Raw genomic sequence first — 14,095 nt, 5'->3', positions numbered from 1 at the left:
CACTTAGATGCTTTGAGCTTCAGTTTCCTCATCTATAAAATATAGATCATAATGGTACCTCTCTCTCTATAATTAAATGAGGTAAAGAAGAATAGAGTATTTGGTCCAATCTTGGGGCACAAAGCATGTGTTCAGTCAATGTTTGTTAAGGTGACAACAGTGATCGTTTGTTTTTGTTTTTGTTTTTTTATTCTAAGAAAACGGAATGGCACCATGGTATGTATGCATTCACAAGCTATAAACCAACTTCTTTTTTGGCAAGAGGTGAGGCGAAAAAAATCCGATAAAATACTTTAATTATTCATACACTTATTATCTTAGACTACCCACTTAATCAAACTATTTGAGAAGGCTTATAATAAACTAGTGTAAACAATATCATCATTAACATTTGGATTAAGAAAATCATGAGTCATTTATTGAAACCAAATAGTTATATAGTCCTTTACAAACTACCTGGTGCTTTCTCAAACATTATCCATTCTAATCCTCAGTTTTCACAACTCTTGTTAAGGAAGCATTATTACTTACCCTATTTGAGGGGGAGTAAAGTGACTCACTCTACTTCTCTTTGCTTTGTGTATAGTTAAAAGATTCAGAAATGTTCAGGAGTCCAGGAGTCTTGTGCCATTTTCCCACACCAGAAGAGCTGGAAGCCAAGTACCCCTTGGTATTTCTTTCCCAAGGTCAGGGCTGTGCTAAAGGGGCAATAAGGCAATAATCAATTCTGGTACTAGATCTGATGTAAATCCTGGTCCTACTCCTTTCTAGCTGTGTGACCTGGGGCAAGTAAGACAGTTCTCTGAGCTCCAGTTGGCTAGTCTATAAGATCAGAATAATGACACTACACCAATTTTTTGTGAAGATTAAATGAGACCGTGCTTACTGTGGGGATGGAAATGTGGAGCACAGGGTACATGAAGCCCGGCTATACACGAGCCCAACTTTGGGACTTGAGAGTCTTAGCTGTCAGAAGCATGACTCAAGAAGAAGGTGTGTGTGTGTGTGTGTGTGTGCGGCAGAGGTGGTTAGGGCAGGGGAAGTGGGAGGAATGTCCCAAACCTAGGGAAAGAGAAAGAGGGGGAGCATATAGAAAGAATAAGAACCTGCATCTCCACATGTCATGGGACCTAGAGGCTGGCCCGAGGGGTAGGGGAACAAAATGGAATGAGAATCAGAAGATCTGAGTTCTAAACTTTTTGTTGCTAATTCAACTGTATGACCTTGGTCAGGTAGATCTCCTTTCTGGGCCTCAATTTACCATTTGAAAAACAAACAGACATTCGAGTAATCTGATCTCTAAGATTTATTTCCAAGTTGATATTCTGCCATAAATTCTAAGGAACTGAAGTTTTTGCTGGATAAAGGAAAGGGTTGAACCCAGAAGTTGTGGGTGTGCCTGTTTTGTTCCTAAATGCTAACTGATTTGAAATATTGAGCACTTTACATTTTGTATCTAAACACCTCCCCCCACCCTAAGTTATAGTCAACCCCTTGGGAATAAAGGTCATTATGCACCTGGATTCAATTCTGTACCCTATGTATAGCAACAAACTGGGGGGGGGGGGATGTCATCTAAGTCAGGCGGGGGTCAGATCCATTAGCAACTCATAGCTACCATGTGATACAATAAGGAAACATGTTGGATCAAAGATATCCAACTGGGCTGTCATTTTAATGATCAGACTAGATCCAGCTAATTGTGAGACTGTCTCAGTGATGCACAGTGGGGCCCCTATCAAAGCAAAGACAGAACAGAGATAAGGAGCAAGAGGGAGAGAAGCAGAGGGGGCGGAAGGAAGGAAAAGAAAGAGGAGGAGAAGAAGGGGAAGGAGAGACAGAAGAACTGATTCTTGGATGGCAATTCACAGTTTACAAAGCACCTACACAAAATAATATCCTATCTCAATCTTTGTAATCAGCCTGTGATTATTCTACTTTTGCTGAAGAGGAAACTGAAGCCCAGAGAACGAAGTGACTGGCAAGCCCGTGAGAATTGATTTCACTCCAGGGGTCTTTCTTTTGACAAACCTCTTTCTATGTTATAGTACAGATTTGGGGGGTTTGTGTGTGGTCTTCCCCACTATTCTATGTGAGTGCCTTTAGGAGAAGACTGGATTATATTCAAGTCTGTTCTCCCTACAGGAGCTTAGGTTCAACACCTTGCCCATGGTAGGCACTCAGTAGATGGGTCGTGGGTGAATGAACAAATCCCCAAGTACGGCACCGAAAATCTGACGCCATAAAGCTGGCCTTCTCCCTTCCTGAGTTCCATTCTCTTGGGGATGGGCAGGACAAGGTGGGACTGTTTACCTAGACATGCCCGTTTGTCTTTTCAGGAATCAGCCGGAGGACTCAAGTAATGCCATTTAGTCATTTATGGAGTGGTTAGCATGGAGTCCTATATACTTAGAGAAATTCTCACACTGGTTATTTCAGGCCATGAGGTGGCAAAGCAGGAATTGTTTGTGACTCATATCTTGCTGAAGAAAAGACTGCGGTCTGGGGAAGTGAAGTGGCTTGCCTGGGCTCACCCAGTGTGGAGTGGCAAAGCCCACATTTGAAATCTTCCACAGAGGTTCTGGGCCCTGTTCTCAGGGTTCTTTCTCTGTGTGTACTTCTTTTTTTTTTTTTTTTTTTTTTTTAACGTTTATTTATTTTGAGACAGGGGGAGACAGAGCATGAACGGGGGAGGGTCAGAGAGAGAGGGAGACACAGAATCCGAAGCAGGCTCCAGGCTCTGAGCCATCAGCCCAGAGCCCGACGCGGGGCTCGAACTCACAGACCGCGAGCTCGTGACCTGAGTTGAAGTCGGACGCTCAACCGACTGAGCCACCCAGGCGCCCCTCTCTGTGTGTACTTCTGACACCACCCGATGTCTCAGCCAACTGAACAGGGACGCAGCCTGCCTGAGCCCAAGACATCTGATAACGGGAACACTCATGGAATCAAGATAACGTGACCACCTTGCTATAGAAAGAAAGATCTTCACATCAGTATAATCACTTTCATGGATCACACAGTTAGCACCTCTGTCTGGAAAATTGCCTAAGTTTCCCAGGAGGACAGGTAGATGTTGGTTATTTGTAGGTGCTCTACACCTTGGTGGAAATGGCCCCATAATTGGTGACGGCATAGGACTTCTGGCCCTTCGAGTCTCCCGGACTTCATCCATTCAACTGCTCACTCAACCCTTCCACAGGGCCCCGAATTTGGCCATTTTCAGTAATGATCTCAGGAGGACTTCAGATATCTTTTGTGGTCATCATGTCTATAACCAAGAAAAAACAAATTTTTCCTTATACAAATTATTGAGTCAGAGAGACTGTATATTGTCCAGTAAAATAAAATGGCCTGTGATGAAAAAGAGTTATGCATATTTTTAAATGAATATTTGTTGAATGCCTACTATATGTCACACACACTTCTAAGCACTAGAGATACGAAAAAGAATGAATCAAACAGACAAAACCTCGGAGCCCGTAGATCTTATATTCTAGTGGGATAAAATGGACAGGAAAGACACAAATAGGAAATATAACAGGGGGTGCAAAGCCATGGAGGCAGAGGGTCACTATTTTTTTTTTTTAATGAAATTTATTGTCATATTGGTTTCCATACAACACCCAGTGCTCATACCAACAGGGAGGGTCACTATCTAGAATAGGTAAATAGAATAGGTAAAGGGAAGAGCACACCTTATTGCCACCTGGTGGGAAAGTGTTCCAGTTGGAGGGAACATCACTTGAAAGGGTCTCTTGGTGGGGGTGTGCTTGAGTGTCCTGGGAACAGCAGGCAGGCCAGTGTGACTGGAGCAGAGTCTGGGAGGGGAAAGGGTCGGAGATGAGGTCTGAGAGGCAGCAGGGGGCCTGCAAGGCCTCTCAGGGCCTGAAGGGAATTAGGGCTCTGACTCTGAGTGAGACAGGAAGTCGCTGGAGCACTCTGGGCAGAGGCGTCACATGACCTGACTTAGGTTTCAAATGGATCCTCTAGCTGCTATGTGGGGAGTAGGCTTGGAGGGGTGGGCAGGGAAGGAAGGTGGGGGTGGGGAAGAGAAGGGATTTGAATCAATAGACTATTCCAAGAGTTTAAGCTTCAAATGATTGTGGCTTGGACCATAAGAGTCTATGCTGTTGACCCAAAGTAAAGAGAAATCTCTGGCCTAAATTTAGGGATAATTTATCTTCAAAGGCTTGAACTATGGCAGAGAGTTCAGAAAAATTTAAACTCAATTTAAAAAGTATGTGACTATTTCTACCTCTCTAGAGTCATGCAAGTAAATATTTTCTTTGTTAAGTATATGGGCAATTTTCTCTTTCAACTGTGAAAAATAAAGTAACATTGTATATCATTTCTCTCGGTTCTTATATGACTTGCAGCATTAAATGGGTTGTGAACTGAGTAATTTAGCCAGTTGTTAAGTGATAAAGAAGCGAAAGGAAATAATTCTCAGGACTCTACAGAAGCTAATGATAAAGTGGAGTTAACTGTAGCCAGAAAAGCTGAATTTCTCTCAGGAATGTAAATATTGTTATCTTATACATCTGAAAGAGGCAAAGGTCACTAGCTGTGGAAGAGATCCCATTCTGTTGATAAAGAAACTGAGGCTCTGAAGGGAGATAAACTGTCCAGGTGACACAAAGTTACTAAATTTGGACCAGAATCTGAGCCAACATGCCCCACAGGTTGCCTCCTCCATAGAAAGTCATCCTCATGAATATACCTTGTTGCTAATATGTTAGAGGGGTTCAAGTAGATTGTTTATGGCTGCTTGATTAAAACCCCCCATCTTCTCCATTTCTTCGCCACCTAACAGGAACTGGCTCCCATCCGTGCTCTCCTGACTGAGCCATTTTGATTTCCTCTTTCTCTGACTCATACTCTTAGCCTCACGTAGCCCTGTGGGAATTCAAGTGTTTCTGCTCTTGTCTGCTTTTCCTTGGGGAATCTACCTACCTGCTTTTTTCCCTGTCACTCTACGGAAAGGGAGAAGCTAAGGAGATAATACCTGGATGTTCTGCTTAGTTGGGAGAACCCCCCCACAAACTTTATTCGTTTTGTTCCATCATAAAAAGGATTTACATCTTCAAGTTTCGGAGTTTCAACGTGTGACTTTGCTCCCACTCCCATATAGTTACGTGCGCATTAATTTTCCGAGGAAAGAATACAATGTGAATTTGAATGTCAAACACCGCATAGGATTCTTTTTATTATGTTTTTGGATACCACAACTTTGAAAAGCAAATTGAAGATAAGCATCAGCTAACTTGGAAAGGAGGGAGAAAGCTAGCCAGCTCTAGGACGCAGTAGCTTTGAAACTTTTATCAATGCCATTTGCCCCCAGGGCCTCTGTTTTCTGACCCGTGCCCTGAAGGGAAGAGGAGACTGGGGATTTGCTGGCAGGATCTGGGGTGGGGGGGGGGGGGGGGGTATCTCCGGAGCTCATTCCTAAGACTACCATGCACATGCCAGACTTTTTTTTTCCCACCCAGGCCCTTTATGCAGTCCTATCCTCATCCACAATCCCAGCATCCTCCCTCATAGTCTCAAATTCCGGGACTCCTGTTCACACTGATAAATATTTATAGCTTCTCCGGTGCTTACTACCGTATTGGCCCCCAGGAAGCAATGAGAAAGAAACACAACACATCATTTCTTCCCTTAAGAAAAACTAACTAGAAAGGAGGCCTGTTTGCGTTAGTTAAAAGTTTGCATTATAGATTTTTTTTAAAGGAATGACACTTTTTTAAAGTGTCTTTATGCACCTTGAGTAATTCAAAATAAGCCCAGAAAGTGCTGCCTAGGAAAGCACTTAAAGGAATGCTTTAATTAATCCACCAAAATGCTTTAAAATGAACAAATCAAGGGCTTCTTTGTAAATGGGGAGATCAGAGACTCAGAAAACAATTGATTCTCTTCAATATTTTAAACATTTTTGTCATAGTTTTACAATATTAATTTGTTGTGTTACAAGGGGAAAAATAACAGTCTAGAGATTTTTTTAAGGGATCACATTTTCAGAATGATTGGAATCTAAAATCTGAATGAGAAGTACAATCCCTCTGCCTGGAATGCATTGTTGCTCATTTCTACTTGTCAAAAGTCTAACCATCTTTGAAAGTTGAGTTCAAATATGGCCTCATTCAGAGTAACAGTCATTCCCTTCTTTCGATCCATGCGGTTGACTTTCTGAACTGCCTTCAAGCACTCATGACCTGTACCTTGCTTCACAGTGAGTCGGGTACATGACATCTTTGGTCCTGGGCTGGGCTCCCAGGAGCAGGGAGAATGTGTAATTCATCTGCTCATATTGTGTCTCATAAGTAGTGGGTTTGGGGATGATGTTAGAGCAGCAGTCTCATTGCCATTCTATGATGAATGACTCTATTAGTTAAGATATAGGTTCAGCTTTTTTTTTCTTTTATTTTTTTTAATGTTTATTTATTTGTGTGTGAGAGAGAGAGAGAGACAGAGCATGAATGGGGGAGGGGCAGAGAGAGAGGGAGACACAGAATTGGAAGCAGGCTCCTGGCTGCGAGCTGTCAGCACAGAGCCTGACGCGGGACTCGAACCCACGAACTGTGACATCATGACCTGAGCCGAAGTCGGACACCTAACTGACTGAACCACCCAGGTGCCTTGGGTTCAGCTGTTTGTAGCAGAGACCCAAAATGATAACGGCTGAAATAAGTTAGAAATTTCTTAGTTGTTTGCATTAAAAAAAAAAAAAAAATCGCCACGAGGAAACTTGGTCTACCAGGTGGCACTAAAATATTTGGAATCCAGGCTCCTCCCACCTTGCTGCTCTGCTGTCTCTAGAACGTTGCCCTTCCCTGTGGAGTATAAACTAGATTATCCACCATGTTTCTGTCCAGACCATCGGAAAAAGAAAAAGGGGAAGCAGAGGTCCCCCACTTCCATTTGAGGCACAACTGGGACGTTATACACTTGACTTCCACTTATATCCCATCGAGAACCTCATCTTAGGGTCCCAGCTAGCCAACGGTGTGCCAGGACCCACTCGTAGGGCACGTGAAAACACGTTGTGAACGTTTCCTCCTAACTCCATGTTTGGCGAGTCATGCGTAGTAGCTTCAAATTAGCTATGGGAGAATTAACACTACAGATAGTAATTAGGACTTTCTTTTTCTTCCAGAAGAACTGATAAAAATTTACCAGTAATCCACTGCACCTAGCTGCAAGAGAAGCTGGAAAATGTGGTCTTTTTGTTTTTTTGTTAGTTTCTTTTTCTTTTTCACAGTCACACTTTGAACTAACAATTGTGTATCCGGTAACTAGGAGTTGTATTTCTATAGAAGCGACAAATGGATATTTGGAAACAATCAGAAGTCTCTATCAACATGACATCATCTGGAAACAGGAAAATGAAAATTGGGAAACCTGTTTTTAACCGTGAGAGAACAGATATACCTGTAAGAGTGTGTAGGTGGGGCTTATCACTGCCATCTCCAGTCTTGGAGTGCCATGTGGACTCAAGTATAGACATCAGGGTGGAGGTTCCGGGAGTCAAATTCTACTCCAGTTTGACTGCTGTCACTGTTCAAAAATGCAGCCTTGGCTCCCACCACCGTAAGTGTCCCAGGCAAGAGCTGAACAATCATTTTACAATGTCTCCAAAGAGAAGAGTTCATTTGGGGTGGAGGGTGCCCCACCCATCTCCAAGTGCATCCTTCAGCCTCAAAGACGCTTCTCCTGACCCCTCAGATTCTTAGGGCTTCCAGGAGTTTCCTTTGCTCCGCTCACCACAGTTGTAACCATGAGCACCATTATTGGGTTCATGTCTGTCTCCTCAATGGGATTGTAGGAGCAGGAACTATGTTGTCCCCCCCACACTGTATCTGCTGTGTGGGACAGAGGCCATGGCCACAGTGGGCACTGGTGAAAGGCGAGGGAATGGAGGACAGATGCTGTGAAAGCACCTTGCAAACCGCTCACGATGATTATTCTTTAAAAACGAGGTACTTAGGGGCTCCTGGGTGGCTCAGTCAGTTGAGCGTCTGACTTTGGCTCAGGTCATGATCTCCTGGTTCGTGAGTTTGAGCCCATGTCAGGCTCTGTGCTGACAGCCTGGAGCCTGCTTCGAATTCTGTGTCTCCCTCTTTCTCTGCCCCTCCCTCACTCATGCTCTGTCTCTCTCTCTCTCTCAATAATATAATAAATAAATGTTAAAAAAATTTTTTTAAAACAAGGTACTTAGGTATAAAACAGAACAGAAAGCAAGTGAAGGAAGTGGTATAAAATACTACCAGACATCGAGGGGAACTGAATTTGATTCCAAGCTTCCTGGAAACAAAGTATAAAAAGAGAACACGCTGGGTTACTGAATTTTCTTTTTCTAACCGGGCAAAACACATGAAATCCTCCATAGAAGGCAAGTTTTCCCAGTGATTGATTAAAATGAGACTACTCTTTGCTCCCAGTTAATGTGTAAGCGTGATCAAACCTCTCCTGGCTCCAAAAAGACAGAGAAAGGAAACAAAAGCTCCCTTCACCCCCCTCAGCGGCTGTCCTACCCGCCCCTCCACCCCTTTCCTTCCTACCCAGTCTACACTGGCTTGTCTTCTTCACCACCCATTCGTGGATCGCTGGCCGCACCTTGTTTCTGCGACCACCCCCCCCCCCCCCCCCCCCCCGCCTCCCCTTGTACCTGAGCTGCCATCATGTCATGAAAGGCAACAGCAAAGCTGTCCCGGTCTGTCTAAAGCTCCCATCTTTACTGCAGTAGACATTTCTTAATTATTTGAAACTCTTGTCCTCACTAGATCATGTCCCTTGGTTGTGTGACAGCAAACTATACTGGTTTTCTTCCTGTCATCCTAAGTGCTCGTTCTCAGTCCCTTTGTAGGTCTGTTCCTCTATTAAGGTTGGCATTCCTCAGGTTTTCAAAGTTTTTCTCTTTGACCCCATGCATTCCTCCCTCCACATACTCTCCAAGGCAAATGTTATCTGCTCTCATGGCTTCAGTTACCGTCTAGATTCTGATGACTCTCAATTTTATTTTATTTTTTTTTATTAAAAAAAAATTTTTTTTTAACGTTTATTTATTTTTGAGACAGGGAGAGACAGAGCATGACAGGGGGAGTGGCAGAGAGAGAGGGAGACACAGAATCTAAAGCAGGCTCCAGGCTCTGAGCTATCAGCACAGAGCCCGGCGTGGGGCTCAAACTCACGGACTGCGAGATCATGACCTGAGCTGAAGTCGGCCGCTTAACCGACTGAGCCACCCAGGCACCCCAAAATGACTCCCAATTTTAGATGGGATCAGATGGGATTACTGACCTGAGCTTCAAACCCACGTCTTTAACTTCCTTCTGGATACCTTGTAGGCCCCTCAAACCCAGCAGGCCCTGAATGGAGCCAAGATTTTCCCTCCTCTCTAACTTTATTCCTCGTGTGTTCCCCATCTCAGTGAAGGGCCCTGCCTTCCACCCAGCTTCTCAAGACAGAAATCTTGTCATCATCCTTAACTCCTCCCTCTTTCCGACCCCTCATCCCTCCCCATTGTCAACCACCAAGTGCTATCAGCCTAACTCCACTGATGGCTATCATGAGAGTCGCTCCCTTAGTGTAGGCCCCTGGGTTTCTGCCACAACTCTTACTTAACCAGCTATGCCCGGGGCCTGCCCTCCAAAGTGGTCTTTCTGAAGCAACACTTGGAACTTGTACCTGCCTTGCCTCAGACTTATCAGTGGCTCTCCAGGACCTCCAGGATAAAGTCCCAACTCCATAATGAGGCTTAAATATGCCTGGTCTGACCCCTTCTTACCTTCCAGACTTTTCTTTTTCTTATTCCCAAGCCCCAGCTCCCTCACCCCCACAAGCTGAACAGCAACTGCTCTCCATGGCACCTGGCTCTCTCTTGCCTCAAGGCCATTGCACATGCTGCTGCCTTCCCTACCCATTCCTCCCAGATTACTGGGAGATTACTCCCAGATTACGTGTCCCAGATTACTGCAATCACCCATTTACTCACAGCTTAGACCAAGTGACTTTTATTCTTTCAGGCCTTCAGTAAATACTTGCTGAGCAACGAACTGTGTGCCAGGCACCATACAGGCACTTGTAATATAGCAGCAAACAAGGCACATGTGGCTTCTGCCCCTATAATCCTAGTCCAAGAGGCTTTCCTTGATTTTCCAAGACTGTGTAGGTCTCCTGTAGAACCCTGTCCTCACCCCACATGCCACTCTCTCCAGGGTATTTTAATTCCTTTTAAACCAGGGTACAAACTAGATCAACAAACTTTTCTGTAGAGGGAGAGATGACAGATAATAACTATATTAGGCTTTGCAGGGAATCCAGTATCTGTCAGAACTACTCAACCCTGCAGTTGCAGAGGGAAAGCAGCCATAGATAATACGTAAATGAATGGGCACGACTGTGTTCCATGATTTTATTTACAAAAGCAGATAGTGAACCAGCTCTGACCATTGGGTATAGTTAATTGAGCGCTCATCTAAAGAGCTAAACTAGGATGCTCTCTTAAAAAAAAATTTTTTTTTGATGTTTATTTTATTTTTAAGAGGGAGAGACCAGAGCATGAGCAGGGGAGGGGCAGAGAGAGAGAGGGAGACATGGAATCTGAAGCAGAGTCCGGACTCTGGGCTGTCAGCATGGAACCCCATGCGGGGCTCAAACCCATGAACTGTGTGATCGTGACCTGAGCTGAAGTCAGAGGGTTAACTGACTGAGCCACCCAGGCTACCCTCAGCTAGGATGTTCTTATTCCCCTTTGGATTCACAGTGCCAGCATGGGGCTTGACATAGAGGCTTCCCTACAAAAGCGTGTTGGGTGAATAAGTGAATGGTGGTAAATGAACAAATTAGGACAGAGCTGTTTACTCTTTCTCATGTGGCCGTATCTCCTTGGTCACATTGTGATCCACATTCACTGTATGTAGTCAGTGAACCCTCAGTGAGATGGCTTTCATCTATTGTGCTCAGCTCAACCCTTGTGTTGTGCAAATATCATGTCAGAAGTTTCAGTTCCTTTGATGGTAGTGGTCAAGTTTTGAGTCCTTTGTCACTACCCCCCTACTATTGGCCACAGCACCCTGGTTTGTTTGTTTGTTTGTTTTTTCTAGATATGATAGCTAAATATTGGAATATCCGGATATGCTTCATATAATTCCTTATAGACTTTAGTCATTTTGTTTGTGTGTGTGCAGATGTATTCATCCCTCTGTTTTACACATATTGATCTAAACCTACTTTAAAACTTTGCTGGAGGGGCACCTGGGTGACTAAGTCGGTTGAGCGTCTGACACTTGATTTTGGTTGAGGTCATGATCTCATGTGGGATTGGGACCCATGTCAGGCTCTGTGCTAACAGCATGGGGCCTGCTTGGGATTTTCTCTTTCCCTCTCTCTCTGCCCCTCTCCTTCCCCTCCTCCCCACCTCTCTCTCTCTCAATAAATAAATAAACTTAAAACAAAACTTTTCTGAAGAAGGTAAAATATTAGGAAAAATTTAATTACATCTATGCACAGAGCATCTATTGTGCCTAGCAGAAGCTTCTGCATGCAGTGGGGACAAAGATAACTCAGATAACACTAAGAGGGTTATATTGCAGAGAGGATATAAGAAGGTGACTAAATAATGTTGGTTCAATGTCAAAGTGTTAAGTTTTTTGAGAAAGGGATCAGCAAAGCTCTGGAACTTGCATAGGAGGTGACATTTATTTTCAGCCAGAGATCAAAGAAGGCTCTGAGGGAGAAATATGCAACGTGGACATGGGAAGGCAAGTATCTGGATACTCATATGGCACTAAAGGGCCTTCAAGACAGAGGAAAGTATAGGCATACCCACAAGTTACTAGAAAGCAAGTTTTAATGAAGCTATGTCCAGGCACTGGCTGATAAAAGTGCAGCCAACCCCTTCAAGAAGATGCCAAGTCCATTCTGGTCTGGAATGCATTGATAATTGGGACATTATGCTCAGAGGCTGCAAATTGACATTCTGTCGTCATCCCTCTTGGAATAGAAACCCTGATCCTTTAAAGTAATTAGCACCAATTTGGAGCATGGGTGCAAAAATAAATCACAAGTGTCCAAAAACAGATACATTAAGATCAATGGTTAAGAAGCCAATGTTCTTATTAGCTCCGCCCACGTAAACAAAATCAGAAGCAATTAGCATTTAAAAATAGAAAAGGAGAGTTCACAGTGCCTACTGGAAAATTAGTGTTTATATAGATGTCCCTAAGCATGATTTCCACTCACCTTTCCTGACCTCTGTCAGGTTACTTCCACGGCTAGAGGATCAGTGCTCTTTCTTGGGGGGTTAGGAGCGAGAACCGCGACTTTGTGCGTGTTTTCCTGGTGGGAGCTGAGAGCTGTGTGTCTGCTTACAAACAAACAGGTACGGCTTCACCTCCCCAGCCCTACCTCTTCATCGTACCTCACTGCCTCCTCTGCATGGACGAGAAGGGGATTTGCTGTGCCTCAAGACTGTCAGCAGATCTGCCCCCAGAAGCCCACTTGCACAAAGCAGAGTTAACCTTTGCTAGTGGGACAGCCACCTGTTGGAGAAAGCCTCAATGTCCCATCCTGAAAAGGTAGCAGTTCCCAGGGACTGACCAGGGCATATTCAGGAGTGGCCCTTGTCATGCACTCTAGAACACGGTAGGCCTCGGTCAAGGATGGTGCCTCACTGTCAATACCCGTTGTGAGTATGGGGAAGCAAGCTGGCCATGGAGCCCTCGAGTCACTGAGGCAGAGACGGAGGGATGTTTGGTGAAGTAAAGCACACTGGCAGCTGGCTCACGGTTCTCCCTCTTAAAGACATAACCCGCGTCTTCCGTCTTCCTCTTTCTATCCGCTTACTTGGAAAGATGTGGTGAATGGAAGAGTGGGGGATGGCGGATGGGACGCAGGTATTTTTCTGCTGCTCATTTACAAAATGGGTGGAAACTTCCCCCATTCTTTCTTCCCCCAAAGACTGTGGCTTTAGGAACACGGGACTACCATGGAGAACACAGACGCTCCGCTTGGCAGGCACAGCAGAACCTACCCAACTGCTATCCATCTGAGAAACGACCATCACACTTGAGGTTGGTGGGACCTTGGAATAATTAAGGGCTAAAGGAGAAAACATTTGTGCAGAGTGGCGTGGTAAAGACAACCGCGATTCAACCTCTTGGGTCTGAATCCTCTTTCTGCCTTGCCTTTCTTCCTCTAGCTTTGGGACGCCTGACCTGGAATCGGGGTTGAGGGGTTGACGAATTTACATCCACTTCAGATACAAATATCAGTAGAGTTTTGTAGTGGAGGGAAGGCAGGGAGTGGACTAAATCTTTGACCATTCATTTTTGTTAGGGTTTCACTCATTTTTTCATACTTTCTTTTCCCAAGTTATTTTTTCCCCTTGTGATTAATACTAGTCCCCACTGACCAGCTTGCACCTACTTTTTTTTTTTTTTTTCAAAATGTAAGAGCTTAAATATCTCCTTCTTGTGTATCTTCCCATCTGCCAGTCAGTCTATATTCCAACACCTCATCCATACTTTCCTTAGCAATTACCTCAAGCTTGTCTAAGTTCCCTGTGTACAGGCCCATCTCCTCTGTTAAGCTATAGCTATTTGAGAACTGGGAACATCTTTAGTATCCCGATATCCAAGCCCAGAAATTCTGCTCAGTTGTTTATTGAATAAACAGGCACTTCTTCTGTATCCAGATTGTGTCCTAGAAGCCTCCTCAAGTGATGATAGGCTTAGTGGTGGCTTCCATTTTCTCCTTAACGGGGAACAAGGAAAGGTCAGAGAATGGGAAGATCTGTCTTGGATGCATTGGATCCCCCCTTATGTCTCTATGGTTGTAAACTCAGTGCTCAGCCATGACCACTCATGTGTGATCAGAGTATACAAGAGGGATCCTGCCCAGGCTTATGGGATGGGGTGAAAAAGCAAGAAGTCGACTCCTAAACTTGGGTTTGCCAGTCTCAGCATGAGAGAATACCAGAACCAACCCCCCACTGGCTTTGGCCAGGAGCCTGAGTGTTTTCTGTGCATCAACATTGGTCAACCTGGCCTTTGGAACGGGATGCTGGCAAGGGTTCAGTGCAGGCGTGGTACCT

Source organism: Leopardus geoffroyi, chromosome C2, assembly GCF_018350155.1.
Source record: "Leopardus geoffroyi isolate Oge1 chromosome C2, O.geoffroyi_Oge1_pat1.0, whole genome shotgun sequence".
Lineage (NCBI taxonomy): Eukaryota > Metazoa > Chordata > Mammalia > Carnivora > Felidae > Leopardus > Leopardus geoffroyi.
The sequence above is the reverse complement of the archived record's forward strand: the minus strand, read 5'-3'. Positions refer to the sequence as shown.